Here is a 26,191-nt window from a genome sequence, read left to right as displayed (position 1 = left end):
ATACTTGAGAAGCCATGCTTTTAAAAATTATGGAGCTGACATTTTGATGAACATCAAACATCATCTGCCACTTGATCATGAGATCTTCCTGCATAAAAAAAAATCTGCTTGTTAGGAGAGATAAAGTGGTGTTAAATAACAAGCACTGGAGCAGGATATTTGTAAGCATAAACAGTTGAGTAACTAATTCAAATCCATGGAGATCAGATAATTGAACCATGTATTTCAAAGATATTTATTAAACTATCTGATTCCTCCTGTCATTACCTGGAGGAAGTAAACTACAGAAAATGTTATGTTATAAGAATATTCATATTAAATCATATAACACACTATATAATCCCAATAGTGAGATGGTAGCATTTCTCTTTCAGCCCATAAAGTCGAACAGGTGTAAGTAGCATCACGAGTGCAATGCTAGGACTCATCTTCCTGCTATTCTCCTTCACTTACTGGTGAGCTGAAAGGTAAGAGAGAAACCATGAAGGTAAAACATCCCTTTAAAAGTGCTTTGGATCAATTCAATGCTGTACTTTATTTAAGTATGTTTTATATACCTACAGCTTGCTTTGCTTCCAGAAGAATGCTGCTAATTTCTAGATTTTTTTTCATTTTCAATAATTTCTAATTGCCGCAGAAGGTTAGAGACATTCAGTGAGTTTAAGGAAAATGTTACAGGTTGGATAGACTGCTAAATTGAGTTGTCTTTGACAGCTGTCAATCATGTTCAGCGCCAGAGACTTTTAGTGCGGCACTGGAAGCCCTACTGCCACGTAAGTTATATCACTGAAGCTGCAAGCTCCAGCCTTCTGTATCCAGAGCACAGGCAGAGTCTGGCCCTTTGAACAACTTGCAAATTTGCTGTGTGGAAGTTTGACACCTATTACACCAGCCTTTACACTTTCACTGGCTTTGTAATAGTTTACAATGGTCTGGTATTACAAACAGAGAATGCCTTTATAATTTATTTAACACCAAGGAGAACTAAGGAAATGAGCCTCTTTTTAAAGCTTATTCGACAGTTTTGTTTAACACAGTCAACTGGCTCATCTTTGTCAGATGGAGGCATGGACTGCTTGAGCAACTAGCATTATGTGTTTGTTTTAATGGCTTTTACGGAGGTTTGCAACTAAAGATGGTTTTTACATAAATGTTTAAAACACTCATATTTATTTCTGTAAATAGAAAGAAATGGTGTTTTGTTTGAGGTGACTATCTCAAGCTTTACAGTGATTTGTATTTCATGGATTTTCTCTCTCCCCACCATCGCACCCTGCCCTCCCCCACCCTCAAGGACGTTTTGTCATATGCTGGGAGGCTGTGCCATTCAAATAACCCACCAATGTCATCTGCCATCATCAATCTGCTATTAATCCAACAGTTTACAAAGTCAAAAAGATATGGCATGTCACTTTTAAAATACTCTCCGTTTTTTCTAATGCCATGTAGTTGGAAAAGGAGTTTTGTCATTGGGCGTGATGTTCACAAGATCCCAGTGCAACACTGAAGTTTCAAAGTACATTTATTATCAAAGTATGTGTTATATACAGTATACAGTCCCTAAGATTCATCTTCTCACAGGCAGCCACAAACACCACAGTTGAAAGAAAAACCCCACACAACAAAGACAGTCAGACACCCAATGCATGAAAAAAAGAACAAATCGTGGAAGCAACAAAAAGAAAGCAAATAATACACAGAACATTTGACATCTCACTGCAGAGTCCTCCACAAGCCGCTGAGATGAGTGAGGCCAGCGTAAGAGACGACGGTCAGAAGCCCCAGCCACTGAGTCAATCAGTTCAATGCCATGTTGATGGCTGCAGGTCACCGCCACAGAGCCAGTTCTGTGCCAAAGCGCCTCGAATAAATCGCACAGGTAGTAAGAAAAGAGTAAACAAAAGCCCATGGAACGTGAACTGTAGAGTCCCCGAAGTGAGCCACAGTTGCGAATTGAACCTCGAGGATTAGGAATCAAACCTTGCAGTGTGGGACCCAGGACTCCTGCACCTTTCGCTGGCATCAGTGAGAGGGAGACCTGTGAAATCCGGGCGGACAGTGCTGAACACCCATTCGTTTTCTACTCTCACCCTCGTCAATTTAATCGGCGCGGAGTAATAGAGCCAACCATGGGTTTGCATTCCGCCATTAAGAGCCGATAGTCACCCCTCTCATTGAAAGTGTGATAGAATATTGACATTCTAAAGGGGGCAATGCTGATGAACATTTAAAATGTCAAATTAACACCATTTGATGCTATACTTTGGCTGTTGCAGTAAATTCCATTCTTGTATTTCTTGAAGAACTTGATTTTACAGTAAGTCAGTGCTTTCCTATTTCTGTTAGTTCACTCTCTGGTCAGGGTCTAATCGAGATATAATCTATCATTTCTTGTGGGCCTATACATTATTATTGGGCCGTTACAAGAATATCATCTCCAGCTGGTAAGATGCATATCATATTTTCTATATTTGAATTGAAGCCTTTGTAAGGCATGCTTGATAACATCACCGTTGTGGTTTCTATCTGGGTGCCTGATATTCAATGTTGGTCTATCAGTGAAGAGATGGGTGGCCCATCACTACATTACTGAGACCACCTGAATGGTAAACGTTGTCCTAGAGGTTAGAGGTCAGTGACCAAAGTGGATGGTCTGCTAAACAAAAAATGATGAAACTATGTTATCTTAGCTGCAATTGCAAGTGGTTTTTATCCAGCTGAGTGCAGTTTCTCTTGATTTCTGTTTGTATGTACACCACAAAGCCAACTGCACTTCCCTGCCTCTTCTCCATAACTAACCCAGTTGTACAACTGGAGGCACTGCATGCAAGCTCTAGGTTGTGAATGGCCCCATGAAAGACTCACTCCTAGAACTTTTCTTACAGAGACTTTTCCCCTCCCCATGGTTTATCCTTCATCAACAGTTGTAGAAGTATCAGTACCATCGTGATGCTCGGAAACAGCCAGGCAAGTGAGTGTCTAGGAAAGTTTGGCGATAGTCTTGTGCTTTTTAGCTTTGACTCCTTGTAGGCTGTTTGTCTCCACTCTCAGAATCAACTTATTTCTGCACAGGGCCACAGTTATTCTTCTGGCACTGGCATTTTTTTGCATGCCTGGCAAAACATTAAATGCTGTGCACTTAATAATATGGGTTGAATTTGCATGTCATCCAGCACTTGATTCCAAAAGATGCCAAACCTAGAATGTCATGACATATTCTTCAGCATCTCAATATAATCTTTGGTTTCTAGTACTTCATTCTCCAAAGGTACTGGTTTAAAGCGATTTTGCAATTTCTCCATCACCTCATTGAAAGAAATATCTCTTGTCTGGGAAGGCTGCCAAAGCAGCAGATATACCCGAGTCTCCTTCTATTAGTAAGATCATGTTATTGTGCTCTTGCACAGATTTGCTTTGAATGCATGCACTTTTCCCTTGACCTAAGTTTCAATGATATTATTTCCCTTTGTCCAATTGTTCTGCACAAGAGCCGAAGGACTAGTGTTCTTTATTATGATCACTAAAGGCACTCAAAAAGACTGCCAAAATAACTGTGTGCTGCCCTGCAAATTAAACCCACCTCAGCAGTTATAAAGCTGATCTCAACAATGTGTATGCTCTGTCCTTTATTTACCATGTGTTTGAAGCCGAGTTCAAATCACTGGTTCAATTTTTGTTTGAAGTTACTGTAACTCCTCCTACCACTACATGTATACATTACATTATGACTATGTTCCCTCAGGAACCATCAATTCTTTTCCATCCTGTTCCTTTTTGACACCATCGTGCATATAGACTACGTTCTTGTAGGTTCCCAATGCAGTGACGTACAGGATAATATGTGAGAAACATGGAAAGCTCTGAAAGGTGTGCTTTGTTTGCTTGAAGTTCTTCTTGCAATCTGGGCAAACATGCATTGAAATGTGCTCAAACATGACACAGAGTGTCTGCACTTACTTACATCTGGATGTCACTTAGGCCTCACATTTCTTACCTCCATATTCCATTTGCCAATCAAATGTGGAGATGAAGCAAATGAGAAAAGTTAGTTCTCCTTAACTAACAAATGTATACAGAGTATTGAAAAGGTTGTTCTTTGTATACAATGGCTTAAGTATTAAAAGGACAAGAAGCGTTTGTCCCGTTGAATTTGTACTTTAAGTTCTTCATAATTTAATAATTGTCTAAAATCCTTTCAAAATTAATTATGGAATTCTCGTTTCAGGTACAGCACTCTTCAATGAAAGATTTTCATCATTTCCTTTCTCCAATGTAGGGTTTAACATTTAATCAGCATGACACAAGGGGCCAAAATGCCTATTTCTGTGCTGTACAAATCAGTAGTTTGCCTAAAGAGTTAGGGTTCAGTTTCTAAGTTTGCAGTTGGTTCTAAGTTAAATTCGTTAAAGAGCATGAATGAGAACTATGCGGACATTGTAACTGAAGAAAACTACAGTTGATGGAGTTCATTAAAGGTCAGCGTGAGATCATCCACTTTGAATTGAAGGGAAATGAATTTAATGGTTCAGAATGAGCTTTGGGATAGAAGGGCTGGCAAGTACAAGAAGATGATGACAAAAGCTTGTGAAATCTTGGCCGTGATCTCAAGGTAACGTGAATGCAAAGAGAGCAAATTATGCTTCCATTTTACAGGCTATAGTCAGACTCCATCTAAGTTCTGTGGCCATTGAACCTCTGGAAAGATGCATTTAATTCACCAGAGTTATACCAAGGGTTAAGTGGTTATGTCAACTAACATAAACCTGACTTGTGATTCTTTATATTGATATGACTGAGAACTTATCTAATGAAGGTGTTTAAAGTGTGAAAGAAATTACAAAGGGTTGTACAGATGGAATATTTCCTTTGTAGCACAGTCAAGGACAGTAGAATGTTACATTAAAGATAAAACTGGGCACTCAAGTTTTTAAACAGGAAACACTTATTCACATGAAGGATATTAGAGACTTTAAGTATGTTGCCTAGGATGGGAGTATTTCATTTACGTGTAGAAAGTGTGTAGACTGGGTTTATTTTCCTTTGAGTGGAAGAAGATGAAGAAGTACCTGAGAGAGGTAGACAAAATTGAGGGTTTTGGATAGTGTAGAAAGTGGGGAAATTTTTCCAAATTGCAGACATATCTAAAACTAGAAGGCATGGTTTTAGGGCAAGGGATGAATAGTTTAGAGAATATCCAAGGGCAATCTTTTTCACTGAAGCACACAGCTTGCTGGGTTAGCAGAAGTGATGACTTTCATAACATTTACCTGGATGTGCCCTTGAATCACCAAGGCTTCGAAGGCTGTGGAGCAATTATTGAAAAACAGGGTTTGTGTAGCTGGGCGCAATGGTCAACGTGGACATTGTGGGTAAAGGGTCTACCTTTTCCTGTATAACTCTAATATTAGGGCCCATCAGGGTCAAAGATCTGATTGTTTTCTCAGTCCCAATGTTTTCATCAACGGATGAGACCCCTTTTAAAATTTTTGGGAAATATAATTTTATCAGTGAGTCAGCATTGAGAGGGCTAAAGAGCAAGTTCAGTTTGGAATCTCTGATCTTTTAAATACTTCATACAGAGGGGAGACCTACTTAGCAATTTGGCTGAAGCTGTTGCCTTTTTGTTCCAGTAAATAACCCACGGTCCAGCTCACTGAAAAGTGTAGACCTCAGCTCCTGAGTCTCCAAAGCTGCCTATGTTGCCAGTGTCTGGGAGACTTACATTCAATAACTTGGCTCCCAATTTACTCTCAGTTACCATTTAAGGCTCCTTAACAGTTAACTGGAAAGTTAATTGACCCTTTGTTTCACCCCTAATTATAAATCATACCATTCTCTCAATGGATTTGGAATGCATTTCTTTTCCATAGCTAAGATAAACTGAGAAGCAACAACAATTACTATCATATTTATATACTGCTTTTAATGAATTAAAAAGTACCCTAGGAGATTCTTAGTCGTATTATGAAAGAAAGGTAGTCCCATCCTTTTTAAACTGGAATTGGATCAGGTGACTGAAAGCGTTTTAAGAGGAAAAAACAATTGAGACAAAGACAAGCTTCAGGAGAAAATTTCAGGGTTTTAAGCAAAAGGCAACTGAAGGCATATGGCCGTGGAAGAGGTGTGTAAAAATGAGGATGTGCAAGGCGGTAGATGAGGAGTGCAGATATTTTGGTGTGTTGGAGGAGGTTGAGGATTTGGGGAAGGGTTTAGCCTTAGTAAGATTTGAAAATGTTAAACTCCCTGTTTGGAATTTTGCTCTTTATTCTTTTTTTTGTTCCTCTTTCCCAAGGCTACTGAGACTTTGAAATATTCCCTGTACACCAGTCCCATGTGCAAATTGCTGTTTGCTAGTCCAAGCACAAAGCTTCATGGTAGCTCATCTGCACAGGAACTCTTCATCACCGAGCCTGAGAGAAGTGTGTTATCTGGCTGTTCACTCACACATAGGGAAGAAAGTGGACTGGATTTTGAAGTCCACATGTGTGATTGGTTCACTTCTCATCCGCAGCCCTGAGCACTTGTGCACACAAGGTAACCCACCCAACTCCACACACCTCAAGAGAACACCAGGTAAGCACATCAGGAGCCAGTAAAGGCATATATTATAGGTTACCCAATGTAGGAGAACCTTTCATTATAAGCAGGTCTCCAGCTGAATTCGTGGCACAAATAACATTTATTTATAATAGCCACGTAAGTCATAAGTCATGAGAGACAAGAAGTTTTCAAAAGACTAAGAAGAAAAGTGTTGACCAACAAGGGAGAGCAGAGCTGTAAGTGCAGAGTGTATCGAAGTGATAGAAACCGGTACTTGGATAACAACTTCAGTGCCGGGAATGGCTAGGGCACGTTCAATTTGTTGCTCCACAAAGTTTACTCGACTCTGTGCTGATCTGAGTGTCCGTGGTTTAGTGTCTCTGGGTGCATTTTCTTTTATGGACTTCAGTCCTGAATGCCATTTGCTTGCACGATCTGCTTTTCTTTCTCTCTGCACATTGGGGGTTTGATAGTCTTTTTTTAATTGGGTTATTTTGGGTTTCTTTGCTTGGTGGCTGCTTGTAAAGAGACTCATCTCAATGTTGTATAATGTATACATTCTTTGATAATAACTGTATTTTGAACTTTGAAAGCAAAATGTGAAGCATGTTTGTATTTGTACAGGTCAAGAAACATATCAAAACACTAACTCATAGGTCGAAAGATTGCAAGGCTGATGGGGGAGAAGATCATTGAATTGAATTGACTTTGTTACTTACGTCCTTCATATACATGGAGTAAAACCTTTAAATTATGTCTCTGTCTACATGTGCAATGTGCAATTTATGGTAATTTATAATAAATAGTATGTACAACAGGATAGTCAATATAACAATTACAGTTGTGTCAGCATGAGTTACGCAGTTTGATGGCCTGGTGGAAGAAGCTGTCCCAGAGCCTATTGGTCCTGGCTTTTATGCTGCGGTACCATTTCCCAGATGGGAGCAGCTGGAACAGTTTGTGGTTGGGGTGACTCAGGTCCCCAATGATCGTTTGGGCCCTTTTTACACATCTGAATTTGTAAATGTCCTGAATAGTGTGAAGGTCACAACTACAGATGTACTGGGCTGTCCGCACCACTCTCTGTGGAGCCCTGCGATTGAGGGTAGTACAGTCCAATACCAGGCAGTGATGCAGCCAGTCAGGATGCTCTCATTTGTGCCCCTGTAGAAAGTTCTTAGGATTTGGGGGCCCACACCAAACATCTTCAACCGTCTGAGGTGAAAGAGGTGCTGTTGTGGCTTTTTCACCATACACCATACACCATACAGACCACTTGAGATCCTCAATGATGTTTATGCCGAGAAACTTAAAGCTGTCCCGCTTCATTTGTGTTCTATTGTGACCTGAGACCAATTGAAACAAAAGCTGTGAAGCAATTGCTATTGAGATATGGAAGCAACCGGAATGCATTGTCAAATCCGTCTAACAATTGACATTCCATTGGATGTTTCAGGTACAGGGAACTTTATTCACTGTTTAGAGTTTTTAAGGGAATAAGATAATTTGTGTAATTTTGCATATTCCTTACATGCAGGTTTTAAATGAAATCCCATGGTGTAATATAATTATGGTAACTTCCTTATAAATAGATTTCTTTAGAAGTTATCATTGATGGTTATAGTAATGTTGAATACACATCACCCTGACTTGAAGGAATGGTGATCAAAGTTCCCTATTGGGAAGAGTAGAAGATTGAATATTTATTAGAAGTTAGATTTCAGACAAGCATTCCTTGGGGGAAACAGTTTGAAACTGCAATTTAAAAATGAGACTGTTAAAATTGGAACCAATGCCATAAGGGTTTATTATTTTGATTGCATTTGCTCTTTAACTTTGAGCAGCCTGCCACAGGGTTGTTTTGTCAGAAATATTATCGAAGGCTTTAGCATGGTATTTAATTTTTCCCATGTAATTTGTTTCTCTTCTCTTCAATTTCTGCATACGGCGCACATTTCCCAACAAAGAAAGAGAGGGGTGGGCAATGGTTTTCTTGCCCCTGGACCTGACTCTGTAAGTAAACACTAGATGCTGCATAAACACCTTTAGAAGACTGTACTTACAGATCTCCTGTCCCTGGGCTGTGCCTTTTTAACTCCTCCTCCTGATTTGGGATTATGTTATTGACCACCCAATAGTCAGTGCGGTTTAGACAAATAAATTTATAGCGATATTGCAGATTTTTGCTAGAAACATAAGGTTGCTATAGAGGGTGACATTAACTTTCCACATATTAATTGCGACTTATACTGTAAAAAGGCTGGATGGGATACAGTTTGTTAAAAATTTTCAGGAAAATATCTTTAATCAATACATAGAAGTCCATATTTGAGGGAATGTGATACTAGATCTCCTTTTAGGGAAGGAAACATGGCCGGTGACTGAAGTTTGTGTAGGGAAACACTTTGCATCTCATGATCACAATGCCATTAGTTTCAGTTTAATTATGGAGAAGGAAAGGTCTGGTCCTTGGGTTGAGATTCTAAATTGGAGAAAAACCAGTTTCGATGGTGTCAGAAAAGACCTGGCTACTGTGGATGGGAACAGGTTGTTTTCAGGCAAAAGTGTGTTTGGAAAGCGGGAGGCCTTCAAAAGTGAAAACCTGAGAGGAGTGTTTGGTAAGTTCCTGCAGCAATAAAAGGCAAGGATAACAGGTTTAGGAAACAGTTTGTGAGAGATATTTTGACCTTGGTTAATAAGAAGAATGAGGTACATAGCAGGTATAGGCAGGAGGAACAAGTAGGGTACTTGAGAAATATAAGATGTGCAAGGTAGCACTTCAGAAGGAAATCAGGAGGGCTAAAAGAAGGCATGAAGTTGCTTTGGCAGTCAAGGTGAAGGAATATACAAAGGGCTTCTACAGATATATTAAGAACAAAAGGAAAGCGAGGGACAGAATTGGACCTCTGGAACATCAGTGTGGTAATCTATGTGTGGAGCCGAAAGAAATGGGGGAGACCTTTGCATCTGTATTAACTTGGGAGGCGTAGGGTCTATAGAAGTGAGGTCATCAGCCCGACACAAGTCACAGAGGAGGAGGTGTTTGCTGTCACGAGGCGAATTAGGGGGAATAATTCCTCAGGGCCTGACAAGGTGTTCTCTCAGACCTTGTAGGAGGCTATTGCAGAAATTGCAGAGGCCCTAGCAAAGATACTTAAAATTCCTTAGCAATGGGTGAGGTGCCAGAGGATTGGAGGATAGATAAGCTGCTCCATTCTTTAAGAAAGGCTCTTAAAATAAGCCAGGAAATTATAGGCTGGTGATCCTGACATCAGCAGTGAATTAGTTATTGGAAGGTATTCCAAGGAACTGAATATAAAAGTATTTGTATTGACAGGGACTGATTATGGATAATCAACATGGCTTCGTGCCTTGCATGTCATGTTTAACCAATCTTATAGAGATTTTCAAATAAGTTTTCAGGAAAGTTGATGAAGGCAGGACAGTGGATCTTTTCTACATGGACTTTTCTACAAGGCATTTGACAAGGTTCCACATGGGACGTTGCTCAAGAAGGTTCAATCACTTGGTATCCAAGTGAGGCAATAAATTGGATTGGATATCGGAGAAGCCAGAGAGGGGTAGTAGATGGTTGCCCCTCTGACTAGAAGCCTGTGACTAGTGGTGTGCTACAGGGATTTGTGCGGCGTCTGTTTTTGTTAGTCATCTATATCAATGATTTGGAAGATTATGTAGTGAACTAGATCAGTAAACTTGTTAATAACACCTAGATTGGGGTGCAGTAGAGAGAAAGAGAGAGACTTTTAAAGCTTGCAGTGGGATCTGGACCAGCTGGGAAAATGGGCTGAAAAATGGCAGATGGAACTTAATACAGGCAAATGTGAGGCGTTGCATTTTGGGATGACAAACCATGGTAGGACTTACAAGGTGAGTGATAGGGAACTGAGGAGTGTGTTAGAACAGTGGAGCCTAGGAAGACAGATTCATAGTTCCTTGAAAGTTATGTCACAAGTACATAAGCTCATAAGGAGAGCTTTTGGCACATTGGCTTTCATAAATCAAAGTACTGGGTAAAGTGGTTGGGATGTAATGTTGAGGTCGTATAAGACATTGGTGAGACCTAATTTGGAGTATTGTGTGCAGTTCTGGTCACCTACCTACAAGAAAAATATCAATAAGATTGTAAGAGTGCAGAGAAAATTATAAGGATGTTGACAGTGCTTGAGGACCGGAGTTATATGGAAAAATTGAATAGGTTAGGATTTAATTCCCTAGAGTGTAGGAGAAAGAGGGGAGATTTGATGGAAGTATACAAAGTTGTGAGGGGTATAGGGCAAGTGAAAACAGGCTTTTTCCACCGAGGTTGGGTGGGACTCAACTTGAAGTCATTGGTTAAGGGTGAAAGTTCGTCCCCATGCCTACCTGGTACATAGGGTGACAACGCTGCCGTTTCTTTAGCGTTTGTCTGTTTCATGAGGCCAGGTTGCCAGCTTGGGGCTCAACCCCAGCACAGGTGGAACTTGTGCAAGGAGCTGGCTGGATTCGAACCTGGATTCGGACTTCTTGCTCTGAAGTTCGAGAGCGGATGCCAGTACGCCACCCAGCACAGACTAAGGGTGAAAAATTAAGGAGAACTTCTTCACTCAGAGAGTGGTGAGAGTGTGGAACGAGCTGCTGGCAGAAGTCGTGGATTCAGGTTCAATTTCAACATTAAGGAGAAATTTTGATAGGCAGATGGATGGGAGGGGAATGGAGGGCTGTGGTCCGGATGCAGGTCAATGGGACTAGGCAGATTAATAGTTCAGTGTGGACTAAGTGGGTTGAAGGGCCTGTTTCTATGCTGTTGTATTCTATGCCACTTCATCCCTATGACTTCATGACCTGCTTGTATGGGAATCATAGCACAGAAACAGACCTTTTGGGCCTCTTTGCACAGGCTGACTGTAATGCAAATCTGCACTAACCTATTTGCATGCATTAGGCTCATATCTCTCTGACCTTGAATAAATAAATTAGACACTGGTGGATCTCATCAGGTCAGTGGAGGGAAATGAACAGTCGGCATTTCATGTTGAACTCCTTCATGTGCATTCTCTTGTGCCTCCCTGTGCACTGTTTCAATCCAAATATCTGTCCAAACGTCTATTAAGCACTGAATATGTATCTGCCTCCACCACCATCTCTGGCAGTCTGATCTAGAAAGTGAAACCAAACTGAATCAAAACTGGTGTTTGTGAAAGTGTGCAACTGAAACATTTCTCACACATCCTCAGTTTCTTTGAAAACAACATTGGTGCAGCATTGCAAGAACAGTCCCTGAAATTTCACTTCCTTAAAACAACCTGAAGCTTGTGCTAAGCAACAATTCTTCATAAACTCTTCACTGTTTTTATTTCAAATTCCAATCATATGCTCGTGACAAGTTGTTTGTTGTCTTCCTTTGCAGTGTCATATCAAAACACCCAAAAGCCCACATGCGGTTAAACAGTCAAAATTGTTATGAAATGATAACACGCTTTTTATGGTAAAATGTTTTATCAAAAGACAAAGACTGATTGCAAGCAGTTCTGGCAAAAACGTTAAAATAATTGAGGTGTGATATTCAGAACACAGAAAATCAGAACTGAAAGGATGTGCACTTAAACCAAAGAACAGAGCACAGGTGGTTTGAGTGAGACCTTGTGAATGCTTGAATATGAGAGAAAAGACTATGTTTGTGTGTTAAGTGGAACAGATGAGAAACAGCTGAATATTGAGAAAAAATGGTAAATACAGTCATACAGTCAGCAAAGTAACTAAACCAAACAACAAACTAGAGAAAAAACCAGCAGATGCTGGAAATCCAAACCAATACCCACAAAATGCTGGAGGAACACAGCAGGCCAGGTGGCATCGACTGAAATGAATAAACAGTCAACGTTTTGGGCCAAGACCCTCCTTCAGGACTGAGTGTTTTCAAAGTAATTACTGAATTTATTTAAAGTCTTTTTAACTTTGGAAAGTCTCAGCTTTCTCTACAAGCTCCAATTCTGAGGTGGGATCGTTTTAATAATATATGAAATACAGTGGCTAATTTTGTGCATAATAAGATTTCTCAAATATCAATGAAAAGGAAATAATATAATTTTCATTTGACAATGCTGGCTGTGCTAAAATATTGGACAGTACTCAGAGAATGACTCTATTCTTTAATATTGAACCATGGGAATCGTTTATATCCAACTGAAATTAGCACAACTGACAGTGCAGCACTCTCATTTCTGTACTAGAATTTGTGCTCTGAGATCCAAAGCTCTTGCAGGAAATGAACTCTCCATCATCTGTCTCAGATTACCCCTGACCCCTGACCTAAGCAGGAATAAGCAAGCGTCCTGATAAGCTTGCATTGTACCACAATCTCAGAAAATTGTACTTTCTTTTGTTTTATTGACTGAGTTATTTTTAATAAATTATAGTTTGTAACTAAATGTCAATTAGGGCAGTGTCCCATAAAAGAAACGGACTCCTTTTTCAGTGCTTTGCTGCCAGGTATGTGCTGGCTGGTAAGCTTGATAGTTAAAAATTTTGACCATTGTTGAAATAACTAAACAAATGGTTCATATGTATTCAGTGTTGTACACCCAAACGTGTTGTAAAGCTTATTCAATTTACAATTTGTTTTGGATGGTACACATCCCTAGTGCCCTGCTAATAAACGGAACACAAATACACTTCAATGTTACTTTTGTTATCTCAGCTATATCAATAGTGTTCTGTTGTGCAGGAGGTGAACGATTTATCCCTCCTGTGGCACTATGCCAAACATGTGCTGTCTCCATTGAAAGCTTGAGAATATGATTGTTTAATTTTCTGTCAATAGCAGATTCTGTTGGTTTATTGATTGTAGTTTTGATGAATAATCATCAGTCCAACTTTTGTGCATCTTCAGGCTATCGATGGCCTTTCCGCTATTTGGACTTGATGCTTGTCTGTTACGTGTGAAAGGAATTTTTTTTAAAAAGGCAGTACTGAAGACTAGAGTAACACACACAAAAGGCTGGAGAAACTCAGCAGGTCAGGCAGCATCTATGGTAAGGAATAAAGAGTCAACATTTCAGGTTGGGGCCAAAAATATTGACACTTTATTCCTCTCCATTGATGATACCTGACCTACCGAGCCCCTTCAGAATCTTTGTGTGAGTGTCACTCTGGGTTTCCAGCATCTGCAGGATCTCTTGTATTTCTAGTGCTGAAGAATAACAACTACTTCTGGGGTAATATTGGTGTTTCCATATTGATGGTCAAAGGGATGAAACTCAAGGTTGGGGACCCAACATGTCAAGCAAACTTCTGGTCATCTGCCTTTTAAAACCTACTGGTTAATGCACATGTGAAGATCTTTTTTTTTGACTCCATAAAGGACACTGTACAGAAGCAAGTTGAAATTTTGCTGCTTTTCCACCGGGATTTAAAAGTAATGACAGACTATTGCTAGGTAGGTGAAGAGTAATGTTGTTAGAGACAAAGATGATGAACATTTGTGCCTCTGAGTGACGGTGCATAAATTCAGGCATTTAAGTTATTCTGAGATGTATTACAAAATTAATAAATATTAAAAATTCCAACTGCAAGGATGAAATATTGACCATGGGATGCATAACATTACTAAAGAGGCACAAATTTAGAGGCAATTGCTGTGAGAATAATTAGAATATGCCTCAGCTGGTATAACAAGAGGCATGGAACAAGGAAGACACACTCCAACCCAATAGATGTTTGAAGGTTGAACTGTTGGCAGAAATCAGAACAAATTCAAGAAATTGGATGGCAAAGAGCCAAAACCTCACAGTACCGGTGGCCCCAGTTTGATCATGACCTGAAGTGCTGAGAGTATAGTTTGAATGTTCCCCCACGTGCTCCAGTTTCCCTCTCCTCCAGCCCAAGGATGGCCAAGCTGACAGGTAAACAGGTCACACCGAGTTGTCACTGCTATACAGGTTGGTGGTAGAATTGATGGGACGGTGAACATGGGCTCAATGGAGGATTTGCATAAATTGGCGTTTGAACTGATGGAATGAAGGGCCTGATTCCATGCAGTATGACTCTATGAAAGTGCAAAAATATTGCTGAAAATGTTAAGGAAAATTTTGGAAAATTTGCGGGATCAGTGGGGAGAGAGACAGAGGAAAGTTCCTGTTTGTGCTTTCCAGCACTTTTCCCTACAGAGTATAGAGATATGGCTTGCCTAGATGATTTTTCTATCTGTCTGGTTAATCTTTTAGATCAGGGATTCCCAACCTTTTTAAAACCTGGACCCCCGCCATTAACTGAAGGCTCTGTGAACCCCAGGTTGGGAAGCCTGATTTAGGTGCTTCACTGGTTCCTTTCATGGTGATTTTGTCTTAAACTCAGTCTGCAGTCCTGGAACTATCTTCAATTTACTGAATGGATTTTAATGTGTTATTGATGGGGCCTCAAATAGAATCATTTTTGAAGGACGTCACCTCCAGCAGTACATCACTCCTCGGAATTGGTTGGAATCCAGTCCAGATTTTTGTCCTCGCCTCTCCAAAGTAGTCTGTGAATCTGAACCTTCTGCTTCATAGTGAGTGTGTTCTGTTGAGATGTACATTGGCCAGGGTGCTTGGAATCCTCTGCAACTTTTGCCTACTATAATGCTGGCGAAAAAGAAATTTAAATAGTTAGTCAAAGACAATGCTTACCTCTACTCATTTACCATCATAGATGTTCTCTTTGTAGATAATCTGAGCTCTGGTCTTTTGCCTTTATCTAATGTGTGGCTAAATGGTCCTTTATCAAACAATGGCTTCTGTCAGGTGTAGCAACATTCCCTCATTAAAACTGGGACATGTATTTCTTCAAAATGTAATTTCCGATTTTTCATTTTTGTCTCTGACGATACTGCCCTTCACCTCTCCAGCAAAAGAAAAAAATCTTCAACTTGCTTTTGTATGGTATTCTTTCAAGGAGCTAAGAAGTCTCAAGGACTTCACACATACATAAATCAGTGAGTTTGAAAGGACAGAAGACCAAAATCTTGGGGTATCCTCTGAATGTTACCTTTGCTTATCAATGCGAAAGCACCAATATTACCTAAGAAATATTTGGTAGTCCTTAGTACTGCCTTTTTAAAATCTCCTTTGCCACATGTCAGACAAATATCAGGTCCAAGCAGATCATTTCTCTGTGCTTCCAATGTTCATTCTTCAGTTTATTTTTTCTGACATTACAGAACAATCCCAGGATTTTATCAACTGAATTTGGAGTCAGAGAGAGATACGGTGTATGTGATGATTTACTCTAACTTCATAATAATCACATTTCTAAGATTTTTCCCATATTCTCAACAGCTTTACTGAGATAGTACCAATCATCTTGGGGTCCCATAGTAGCATAGCGGTTAGCGCAGTTCTATTGCAGCTCTGGGCGCTGGAATTTGGAGTTCAATTCCTGTGCCCTCTGTAAGGAGTTGGTACGTTCTGCCTGTGACCATGTGGGTTGCCTCCAGGTGCTCTGGTTTCCTCCCACAGTCCAAAGACATACTGTTCAGTAGATTAATCGGTCATTGTAAATTGTCCTGTGATTAGGCTACTGTTGCATGGCTGGGCGGTGTGGCTCTTTGGGCCAGAAAGGCTTGCTCCACAAAGGATCTCTAAATAAAAATTAAATTAAATTAAAATGCACATTAGCAACAATTTAGGGAGGTTAGATAACTTAGTTACCTGCAATCCTTTGGAAGGAAATAGAGTACCTAGAGAAAATCAACGTATTCAAAGGGAAAATGGGCACCCTCTTTATAGACAGCAGCCAAGGTCAGGATTGAACGCAGGTCTCTGGTTCTCTGAGGCTGTGGCCCTTCTTGCTGTGCCACTCTCTACGTTAGCTGCTTTTAGATCATCAGCAAAGACTCAGGAATCTAATTGTCCATGATTCACTTTAGATCAAATAATTAACACTTAGATCCTCTGTTTAAACTCATAAGTTTAACAAGTGAAAAATTGCCCATTTTGAAACAAAAAAAAGCCCTCAGATTATAATTGGCATTCTTCCTCAAACATGGTTGTTAAGAGGAAGAAGAAGAAGAAGGAGAAGAAGAAGAAAACCCTTAACTCTGAGTGGAGTCATCGGGACGCCATCAAGATGGCGTTTTTTTAGCAGGCTTTCTTGTTTTTATGAGGCCGAGTTGCTAGCTCGACGTTCAAGCCAGCACGGATAGAAAGTGTGCAAGGGAGCCGGCTGGATTCGAATTCGGGAGCCTTCGCTCCGAAGTCCAGCACTGATGCCACTACGCCGCCAGCCGGCAGAAACATGGTTAACTTTAACTATAATTCTTCTAGATTTATAGGAGTATTTTGTTACTGTTTAGCAGTTTTCAAAGAATCGAGAATCAAATGAAGATTTAGTTTTTTTATTCATTGGCAGTCTTTTTTAAGAAAAGTCAATTCGAGAAACCTTATTTTAAAACAAATGCATTGTATCCCAGTTTAGTAATGGCATTTTCTGTTCAAAAATTCTGTGATATTCTAGTTCCTGATGAAGGGTCTCAGCCTGAAACATCAACTCTTTATTTCCTTCCATAGATGTTGCCTGACCTGCTGAGTTCCTCCAGCATTTTGTGTGTATTACTCTGATATTCTAGGCTGGCCGGTGGTGCAGACGCATTTGCTCCAGACTTCAAGGCAAGTGCTCCTGGGTTCAAAACCAGACAGCTCTTTGCACACTTTCCATCTGTGCTGGGTTGTGCGTCGAGCAACAACTCGGCCTTGTTAAAAAAAAACAGACAAAAATGCTAAAGAAACGGCAAGGTTGCCGTTGGATGCAGCACAGGGCAAGGAAAGGAACAACAACTTGATATTCTGTGGCTGCTGTTTAGAATTTAAGTTACAAACGAAAGATGTAAAATGACAACATTTCTTCACAAATATTCTATTCATTCAGTGACTATCACTTATTTTGCCTTGACAGACTGAGGTTAACTTTGGGCAATGAATATTGAGACCATTCTTAAAGACCACAGTAGGTGAGTTCATTGACTGGCTGTTCTGTAAATAATATATTGTCACTTTGATCGGGTGAAAGCAATATTCCGAAAATTGTTTTACAAGTGCCCATGTTTCTGAATCGCTGCCTGGATACCAGCACTCAGCAGCATGGGCTTAACAAATGGCCAGCAGCTCAGAACAAATGCTTAATATGAATCATAACATTTGGTCGAGAGTAAATATGGTTATACAAATTCTTCTATGGCAACCATGGCAATTCAGATATTTCATTGACTAGAGCAAGCAGCCCTAAATTAAAACACATGCTTTAACAAAGGGCGGAAATCATTACGAAAATGATAAAAGCAAGCGGTACTTGGTCTTAATTGTTATTACTATTAATCTTCTCTGAATAGAATTTAGTCCATCCTTATGTGGCTACTGAATCATAAAAGGGATATGTCACACTGAAGAGCAGGCAGTGAACTGGAAGGAACAAGCTCTAGAATTGCAGGGCTGACAGCATTGGATAATTTGACAGTTTTTTTGGAATATTTTAGAATAACATCTCTTTTTTTTTAAAAAAAAAGGCACGGGAAAGCCAAATTGAAGGAATGCATCCTGAAAATGAAAATGGAAAAGAAATCAGCAGGCAGTGCTAATCAAAGTACTTGGATAGCAAAACAAATAAATAATTGGTGAAAATGAGTTACCTCACTCTTTAGAGGATAATCTAACAGTGTCTGTGCTTGGCATGAAATTAAGAGCAGCACGTTTTAAGTCTGCTTGTTCTGATGGATGTGTTGATTAACACTGAGAGATGGTAACATGTGCATCGCTGGTAGCTGTCACCAGTTACTACCACCTCTAAGCAGCTGATGATTGTTTTTGCAGTGGGCAAAATTAGATGCTGAATGCGTCTGACCTGCAACTAGCATAGCAAACTCACATGACCTATCACATCGTTTTTCATTTGACTGGACAGGATCCAGACATAACAGACTTGAATAGGGCAGCCTGCAGGAACTCCCTGATTGGCTGCAACATGGGCTGTGAAAGATTGCATTAATGTACCTTCCTGCAACTCTGAACCGATAAACTTCTCAACGAGGATAAATGCTAATGAGAAGTATTGTCAGCCAGAACCTGTTTGCCATGAAAAGACATCTTCCTTCCTACAGCTAATCATGATTAATATGAATATATATAATATATAATAAAAGTCCTGCAAAATGTGCTGAGGAAGCAGTGAAACACGGGGGGATTGTTGTCAGAATATTAAACATGACCCAAAATAGCACGAGAACAAATTATGGCAAAATTAACTTCACAGTTTCTTTTAAACAACTGCACTCTATTTCAAGACCAGGATTATGTAGTTTCTTTTTTATTATATTAAAGCCACTTTTCCTTTTCAGAAGCCTCATTTTGAAATAACTGTTCCCGGTACAAGTGAAAGCTTAACATTGTAGTAAATTCAGTATTAGGCCATTTATTTTCCTTGAGTTCATTTCATATAGCAACATAGTGGAATCTCATGTGCTAACTATTAATAATGAGTGGTTTCCAATAAAGTTACAAATATAAATACATATTTTTGAAATTAATTTTGATTACACGGCATGAATATTTTGGATCCTCCTGTGAAATTTTAGTGAATAGCAATCATTCCATGTTGTTTTATGTGACTGACCTGTGAAATATATTGTACTATAATAGTATGGTAATTAAGCGGAAATTTACGCAACTATTTTCCATGAGCAGTTCATTTAATGCTAAACGTGGCTTTATGTCAGCAAGAGGGTGAAAGGCCAGTGAGAGATGTATTTTTTTCCACTAAATTGAATTACAATGTTTTTCACTGTACAATTTAACCCAATTAATTGAAGCATTCCCGTGTGCTTTTATTCAATACAAAGTTACACTGAGCCAATTATAGAAAGAGAGATGTAGTTTATTTCCTTTGATGAAAGAAGCACTTAGTCTGAAGTTGAGGATATGCGAAACACGGAGATTACAAAACCACAATTTCAGTGAGGCGACTTGTCATTGTGAGATTAATATGTGGAAATTCATTCAAATCAAATTGTTGTAACACATCACTCACTAAAAGCCAAGAGAAATGTCTCACTAAATGGGCTTAGAAAGTACAATTTAAGCTAACTGTAATGTAATCAGAGTATTTGTCGCTATCCTCTTGGGAATTAAACTAAAACCAGCAACATTTAGTTATTGCAGCATTAGTAACTTTTCATTTTAAACTTAATCTGATACCCTTCCCCCCTCCTTTGCTCAGCTAATTATTACCCGGTAATTATTGGGAGTTTATGAGACCTGTTCCCTGTGTCAAAGTACTGTAACTAGCCTTGCCTAACCAACTAAACTCTGTTTTAAGAAACAGATTAACAAAGGTGTCTCCACGTCATCCAATTAGGGACTGTTTTCACAGTGGCAGCAGCAGTAACATACAGAGTCAATGGATCGGATTTGTGAGGCCTTCAGAGAGAATTCAGAAACTCTGTAAAAGTTGGTGAAAGTGCCCACTGAGGAATACATTCTGAGAATAAAATATAATTCTTATTAATATCAAGTATTTTGAAATGATTCAGCAATCTATGAATAGTGTGTAAAAATAAACACATAAATCAGACACTTGCTTCTAAGTGTGCTCTGATCTGCATTCATAATGAAAGAAGTATTTTGTGCAATTTACCGCATACCACACAAAGGCTATCAAACGCTATCATGTCTTCTGTTTTATCTCCTGAGAAGCAAATTTGACAGTGAGATTAACAAAGAAATCAGAATATATCAACACTTGGATCAGGCGTCTGGAAACTCATGGACAGGAAGATTGAAACTCAGTAAAATAATTTCTCCGACTCTGATGGAAAATTGAGAATTCACAGGAATTTTGAATGCATCTCTGATCTTTGTTCTCTCTCACTAGCGGTTTCCTAATGCTTGCTGCAAGCAGCCATTTTGTGATTAATTAGATTTCGATTTAATTAGTGATGACATCACACTATTAAGACAAAAAGGAGTCTATTTCTTTAGCCCTTCCTCCATGTACATAATAAGAAACAGCAGCTCAGTCACGTTACTGGCCTGTTAAATTTCTTGGTAAATATATCTTGTACAACATTTTTTAAAAAATATTTTGCTGTGCTATTTGTGTCTCAGTTCACAGCCATCACAATAACGGATATGTTGGTTGACGAGCAGCGATCAGTCAGATAACAGAACTTGATAACGTTACTTCCTCCTGGGAATGGAAGCTGGTTCATCAATTAGCGAGAAGCAATGGATTTGACTCCAGACCGTGATTATTGTCACGTACTTTGTTAAATGTTCACAAGTTGTTTTTTTTTTGAAAATTTTGGATTTGGAATAATATGTTTTTTTTGTGTATTAAAGCAGTAGGTAGGTGGGAAGGGGTGTGGGAGGACAACATACACTTGCAGTGTGCTAGTTGCAAGGTTGTAACAATGACGGGTTGAGAGGATATAGTAAACCACAAGAGCAAAGTTTGAATAGTTTATCAATGTCATCTCACCCCTGAAACGTGCCATTGGTTTGGAATATACTCCAAAGTCATGATTTATCTTTTTCCATTTATCATCTTAACTATTACCTGTTTCGTTTCCTCTGAGCCAGAGTTAGAATAATAAATGACAATAGGGTTGCACTACTGAATCACCCCAGTCAAGAAGAGGTGATGGCACACTGTCCTCTTTGTAAAGCAGCAAAATGTGGGGTTTGATTAATTTAATAATTCTGGGGATATCATCATTTGTTTACATTTTATGTCTCCTAACTCGCATATTTTATGCTCAGTAAAGCATATAATGCATACCTTTTCAAACATTAAAAGTATGATAAAAAAAACTTTAAAGACAAACATTCAGTCAAAGTTCCCTTCACCCTGCATTACTGAGTGCAACCCTTGACTTCTTATGGGGAAACAATAGGTCATTTTGTTTTATATATGAGAAAATGAAGATGGAGACTGCTTTCTGTCAATGGTTCTTTAATACCCCTGGGCAGTGCAATACTTCAGTGCTGAGCAAAAACCTACTGCAGCTGGAAGAATGAGTGGAGAGAGTTAGCTGCCCATTTTAATGCCATTTGATTCAATTTTGTTCAATAATCATCACTACCAATACCACTAAATGAAAATGTATAACTTGTACATCAAGAGTTCAATATTGAGGAATCCAATTCTTAACACATGATTAGCTTTTTAAAGGCGCAGCACATGAAGTGAAAAATCTCTCACAATTAAACCAACAGTAAATGCTTTTCTTCCTCCCCCGTTAGGCATGCTGTTCCCCAAATATCAGCTATAAATTCTCCCTTCAAGGAATCTGGTACTTTTTTTTACACACCATACTGAAAATTGCTGCTGCTTTGCATAAGGATCAGGCAAATTGCTAGAAATTTTCTCGCATAGCAACACAGTCTCTTGGCAGGTTGCCGGGCACACTTGCACAAAACACTTACCATGGCTCCCTTGTGTCAAAATATGTTAATTTCTAGCAACAGCTTTTTAACTTAAGTTTTGGTCCAGGCCCCCAACCTGTTGAAATAAACATTTGCTCTTTCAGAAGAAATGACATGTTTTATGCAGACTTTGCATTTTCATTGCATCTCAATGAATTTAATCTTACCTTTGTTATTTTGATTTTTTTTGAATTAAGAAAACCGTAATAGGAGGTAAAATCTTCAGAGAATATTGCTGGTTCAAATGTGAACTGCTGTGGTGTTTTATTTCATTCGCAAAAGTGCATCTTATTCTGATCTTTAAACAGAAAATGTATTGATTCCCTCGAGGAAAAGATCCAAGTAGATACCTTTTTTGTTCTTTGACATTCAAGATCCATTTGTCAGCAGACAATAAAAAACTCCACTGCTGTACTGTGAGGGATGGTTGTTCAAAATCACTGATAAGATGAATTGGCAGCATCGATCTATTATAAAGTAGCCATAAGACCTCGCCACTGAAGAACTGCCCTTAATTTGATAATCCCTGCTCCTACACTGACCTGCATTAAGACAATGCCTGGGGCATCATGCCTTCCTTCTGCTCCACATGGTATCTTCCATGGGGTTGCTCTGTCGTAGTGTTTCCAACGTTGATGCTAATGAATAGGGAAGAGGTCAATCATTTTGTTCTCAGCCGTTGCTCCAAACAATTCTTGCTTTAACCCCAAACCACTCTACTTCATGAATTGTACATTTTTTTAAAAAACTTTACTCTCTGCTTCAAGACACTGTTACAGACCATTAGTGTTGAGAAAATAAAAAAAACTTTTGACTTAAAAATTGCTTCCCTTCATAACAAATCTCAGATTGGTCAATGAGTTTTATGTTACATGTAACTGGGTTATTGTTCAAAAGGATAAAAGGAGAAAATAACTGTTAAGTTAGAACTCAGGCATTTTTAAAAATGTTTATTTATGTAGAGATGCTAGTGAATATGCATGTGATTGTATGAATATATAAATACAATTTTTGACAACAGGCGTGTGAATACCCCAACAGACATAAATGTGTCTAATTTTAATTATCTTTAATAACACCACAGCTGCAGAAGAATGCTGTCAGTGAAGGGGGCTGCTCCATTACAAGGCTGTCTGACCTTGGCTCCTCACTTTCGACATTGCATTGTGTGTTCTGTTGTGAAACATTCATTGTAACACAAGCCAATCCATAATATTCTAAACGCTTCGTTTCCCAACAACTGTGTGTTACAATAAGGATGGAGTGAGTTCTGCTTCAATCATTTTATTTTCACTTAGGGTTTTTTTTCGTAAGTGCTTGCAAGTCTCCTCACTTCCAAATTGGCACTTTGCAGAGGCTGCTGGTTAGTTTCCTATTGGGTTTGTCCACTCTTGAACAAATAAATCAATCCACAATACCAACAGAGAGTTATGTTTATTCCCTAGATATAGTGGAAGAAAAACTGGCTCAGCAGTCGTAGCATATTATTATAAATTTCTCTTTTTTATATGCCAAATCCTTTTATTGAACTACAGAGAAGGTTTTAATATTGACTTAAATACAATTTTGTTTTCTACTTTTGAAATTGGAGCCATAAATTATACCCCAACAAAATAAAATAAACCTAATGACTTTTCCTTTACAATTCACACTACAATGCTGTCATAATCTGTGATTATTTATGAAGCAGTTCAGAAATTAGCCGAATGTTGTCAAATGGAAAAATGGGTATTTAATGGTTGTTAATAACTGTTAACGAATGAAAAGAAATATGTATTTGTAATAAAATTAAACTGTGAACTGGCTGAGAAAAATATTAATTACTCCATTATTTTAGTATTTTAATAAAGCATTGAATTACTTTGCAAAAAAAAGAGATGCTACCAGGAGCTATCAAGTTAGATCTTGAAAGAAATAAGCAGCTTAGGGTGTCCATAACATTTCTTAGATTTATGAAAATCAAGTTTGCCCCCTTTTTTTCTTTCAATTAAATGGACAACTGTAATTAATGAAACAAAATAACAGCTAAAGAGGATCGTATTTGCAATTCTGATACAGAGTCGCCATGGATTTTGGCCATAGATGAGAAGAAACAGCAGATAGTGTCAAGGGTCGCATAACAAATATCATCTGCCACAAAGCTTTCTGCCATTGACTGGAGAGAGTGGACCAGCTGTGCTGTTGAATGCCTATTTCAAAGAGCAGTAGCAATCACCCAGTAACAACCTGGGGAGACCAGGTCATACTCTGTTGGGTTTACTTTTATGTATAAATGGTAGTTATCACATAAAATGCATTCTTATTTCATGTACAACTTTGACACCCACTGCCACTTACCACCACACTCTAGGAGCAATTAAAGTCGAAAGATCCATACCAAAAGCCCTTGGCTATCTTAATGAAATCTTTCTGGCTTGCATTGACACTGTGATTTTGTTAATTCTATAACTGCACTGAGTGAATAGCACCAGCCTTAACAATTGGTCCAATCCAATTCCACCTAATTAGATTAAGACCTCTGCAGTTTAACAGACTGGATCAGCGCAAACCAGATACTGTTTGTGAAATAACTTTCAGGACATAGAACAGATGATGTGTTTACACCGATTCTAAGTAAACACCTTGTTAATATTGTTTTCAAAGGAAATGCGTAATGATAACATTTTGTTAATCATCTATTGCTTGTGTTTCCGTTTGGAAGGGATGCAAGCATATTGCAATTAATTGGAATATTTCCACCACTCTGTTAGACCTGTTCTCATGCTATTTCATAGCTGTCAGGTCAAAGCCCTGGAACTCCCCACCTAACAACAGTGCAGAGCACCATCACTACACCAACAGGAATGGTGCAAGAGAATTAAATGCGACTGAGCCTGAGTCTCAAGTTTTCAACCCCACAATATTTCCATCACCTCACAAACTGTTTACTGTCACACGGATCCAAATAAACTTGAGGCCCTGTTGTTACAGCCAACTGATGAGGTAGAGTGGTTTGTGAGTGAGAACTAGGTCCAGGCATTAGATCAGAGGCTTTCCCTTTCAGCTCCTTCCTAATGGTCTTATTCATAAAAATCCATGTGACAGTTCATAAATATTGGAATAGAAGTAAATAACCTAACAAAAAGTAAAGATTACTTTCTTAACTTAAAGAACTCAATTATCTAAAAGACACATCTGTTGAAAATTAATTAGAAACACGAACAAGATCAACAATTAGAATGATCTTGCATCCATTTATTTTTTTTCCATCCAGATTGGTCGCCACATTCAAATGAATGGGCTGGTCTAGAAACGTGCCCCCCCACCCCACCCCCATTGGCTGGAATAAAGCAGAGGGACCAAGTACATTGCACCTAAATTCAAGGCCATTTGAAACCACTCCGGGATTTCATGGTGAGTTCATTACAGAGAGAGGGCTCAAAGGAACAGGCACCTGAGGACCGACATCTTCCACACTTCTCTGCTTCGATAGTCAGTCTTAGAAACCACAAAGATCTGACCCATTAATCCATCCGTTCTGAATCGTCAGTAAAATATAAATACGTTTCAGGCCTTTAGCTAACTGTCTGCTTCTCAACGGTAGGCAGGTATGGATATGAAGTGTTGACCTTTCCAATGACATCTGTCTTGCAAATAATTAATAAAAATGAACTACTTGGTTATCTAGGATTATGTTATTGAATACTTCATTTTGTAGACTTTAAATCTTTTGTTTTTAATTACCAGAAAAGAAAGGCATACTTACTTTCTTGTTCTCACAATGTCCTCAAATGCTTAGAGCCAACAAAGGACTTTTGAAGTATAGTTACTATTACAATGTAGTAAATGAAGCAACCAGTTTACATAGAGCAAAGTCCCACAAACTTTAGTGGAATATTGTTCAGGTAATTTGTTTTTGTGCTCAAGAGAATAATTACCTTTTTCTTTATGAAGTGGTGACCTGAATCTTGCATGGCCTCTCTAGAGAGAGCAGATAAAGCCTTGGTTTCACATTCTCTTGGAAAGACAGCACCTTCGTCAACGTAAATGTCTGTCAGCACCATGTCAGACTTGACTTGGTCTCAGACCACTGGAATCTAGTGGGAACCCACAATGTCCTTGACTCTGAGGTGACAGTGTTTAAAAAAACACTTGATACAATATAATTAATGCATACTGTTTTCTCAAAGAATAATTAATATGTAGAAGTGGGATGTTGTACAGCA

At 38.9% G+C, this 26,191-nt stretch overlaps 1 long non-coding RNA gene across 4 annotated transcripts; it reads right to left on the bottom strand.

The window, feature by feature from the left end:
- Positions 1-407: 407 nt before the first annotated feature.
- LOC132404208 (uncharacterized) lies at positions 408-25,860 on the bottom strand. Of its 4 annotated transcripts, none has more exons than XR_009515467.1 (4): positions 25,732-25,860; positions 22,154-22,624; positions 21,987-22,062; positions 408-460 (listed from the first exon to the last, which is right to left on the bottom strand). It is a non-coding gene; the product is annotated as an uncharacterized LOC132404208 (long non-coding RNA). The 4 variants fall into 4 exon arrangements; XR_009515466.1 differs by lacking the exon at positions 408-460 and adding an exon at positions 18,926-20,040; XR_009515468.1 differs by lacking the exons at positions 408-460; positions 21,987-22,062 and adding an exon at positions 15,190-16,153.
- Positions 25,861-26,191: the final 331 nt, after the last annotated feature.

Source organism: Hypanus sabinus, chromosome 13 (genome assembly GCF_030144855.1).
Source record: "Hypanus sabinus isolate sHypSab1 chromosome 13, sHypSab1.hap1, whole genome shotgun sequence".
NCBI lineage: Eukaryota > Metazoa > Chordata > Chondrichthyes > Myliobatiformes > Dasyatidae > Hypanus > Hypanus sabinus.
Note: the sequence above shows the minus strand (reverse complement) of the source record. Positions and strands in the feature narration are given on the sequence as shown.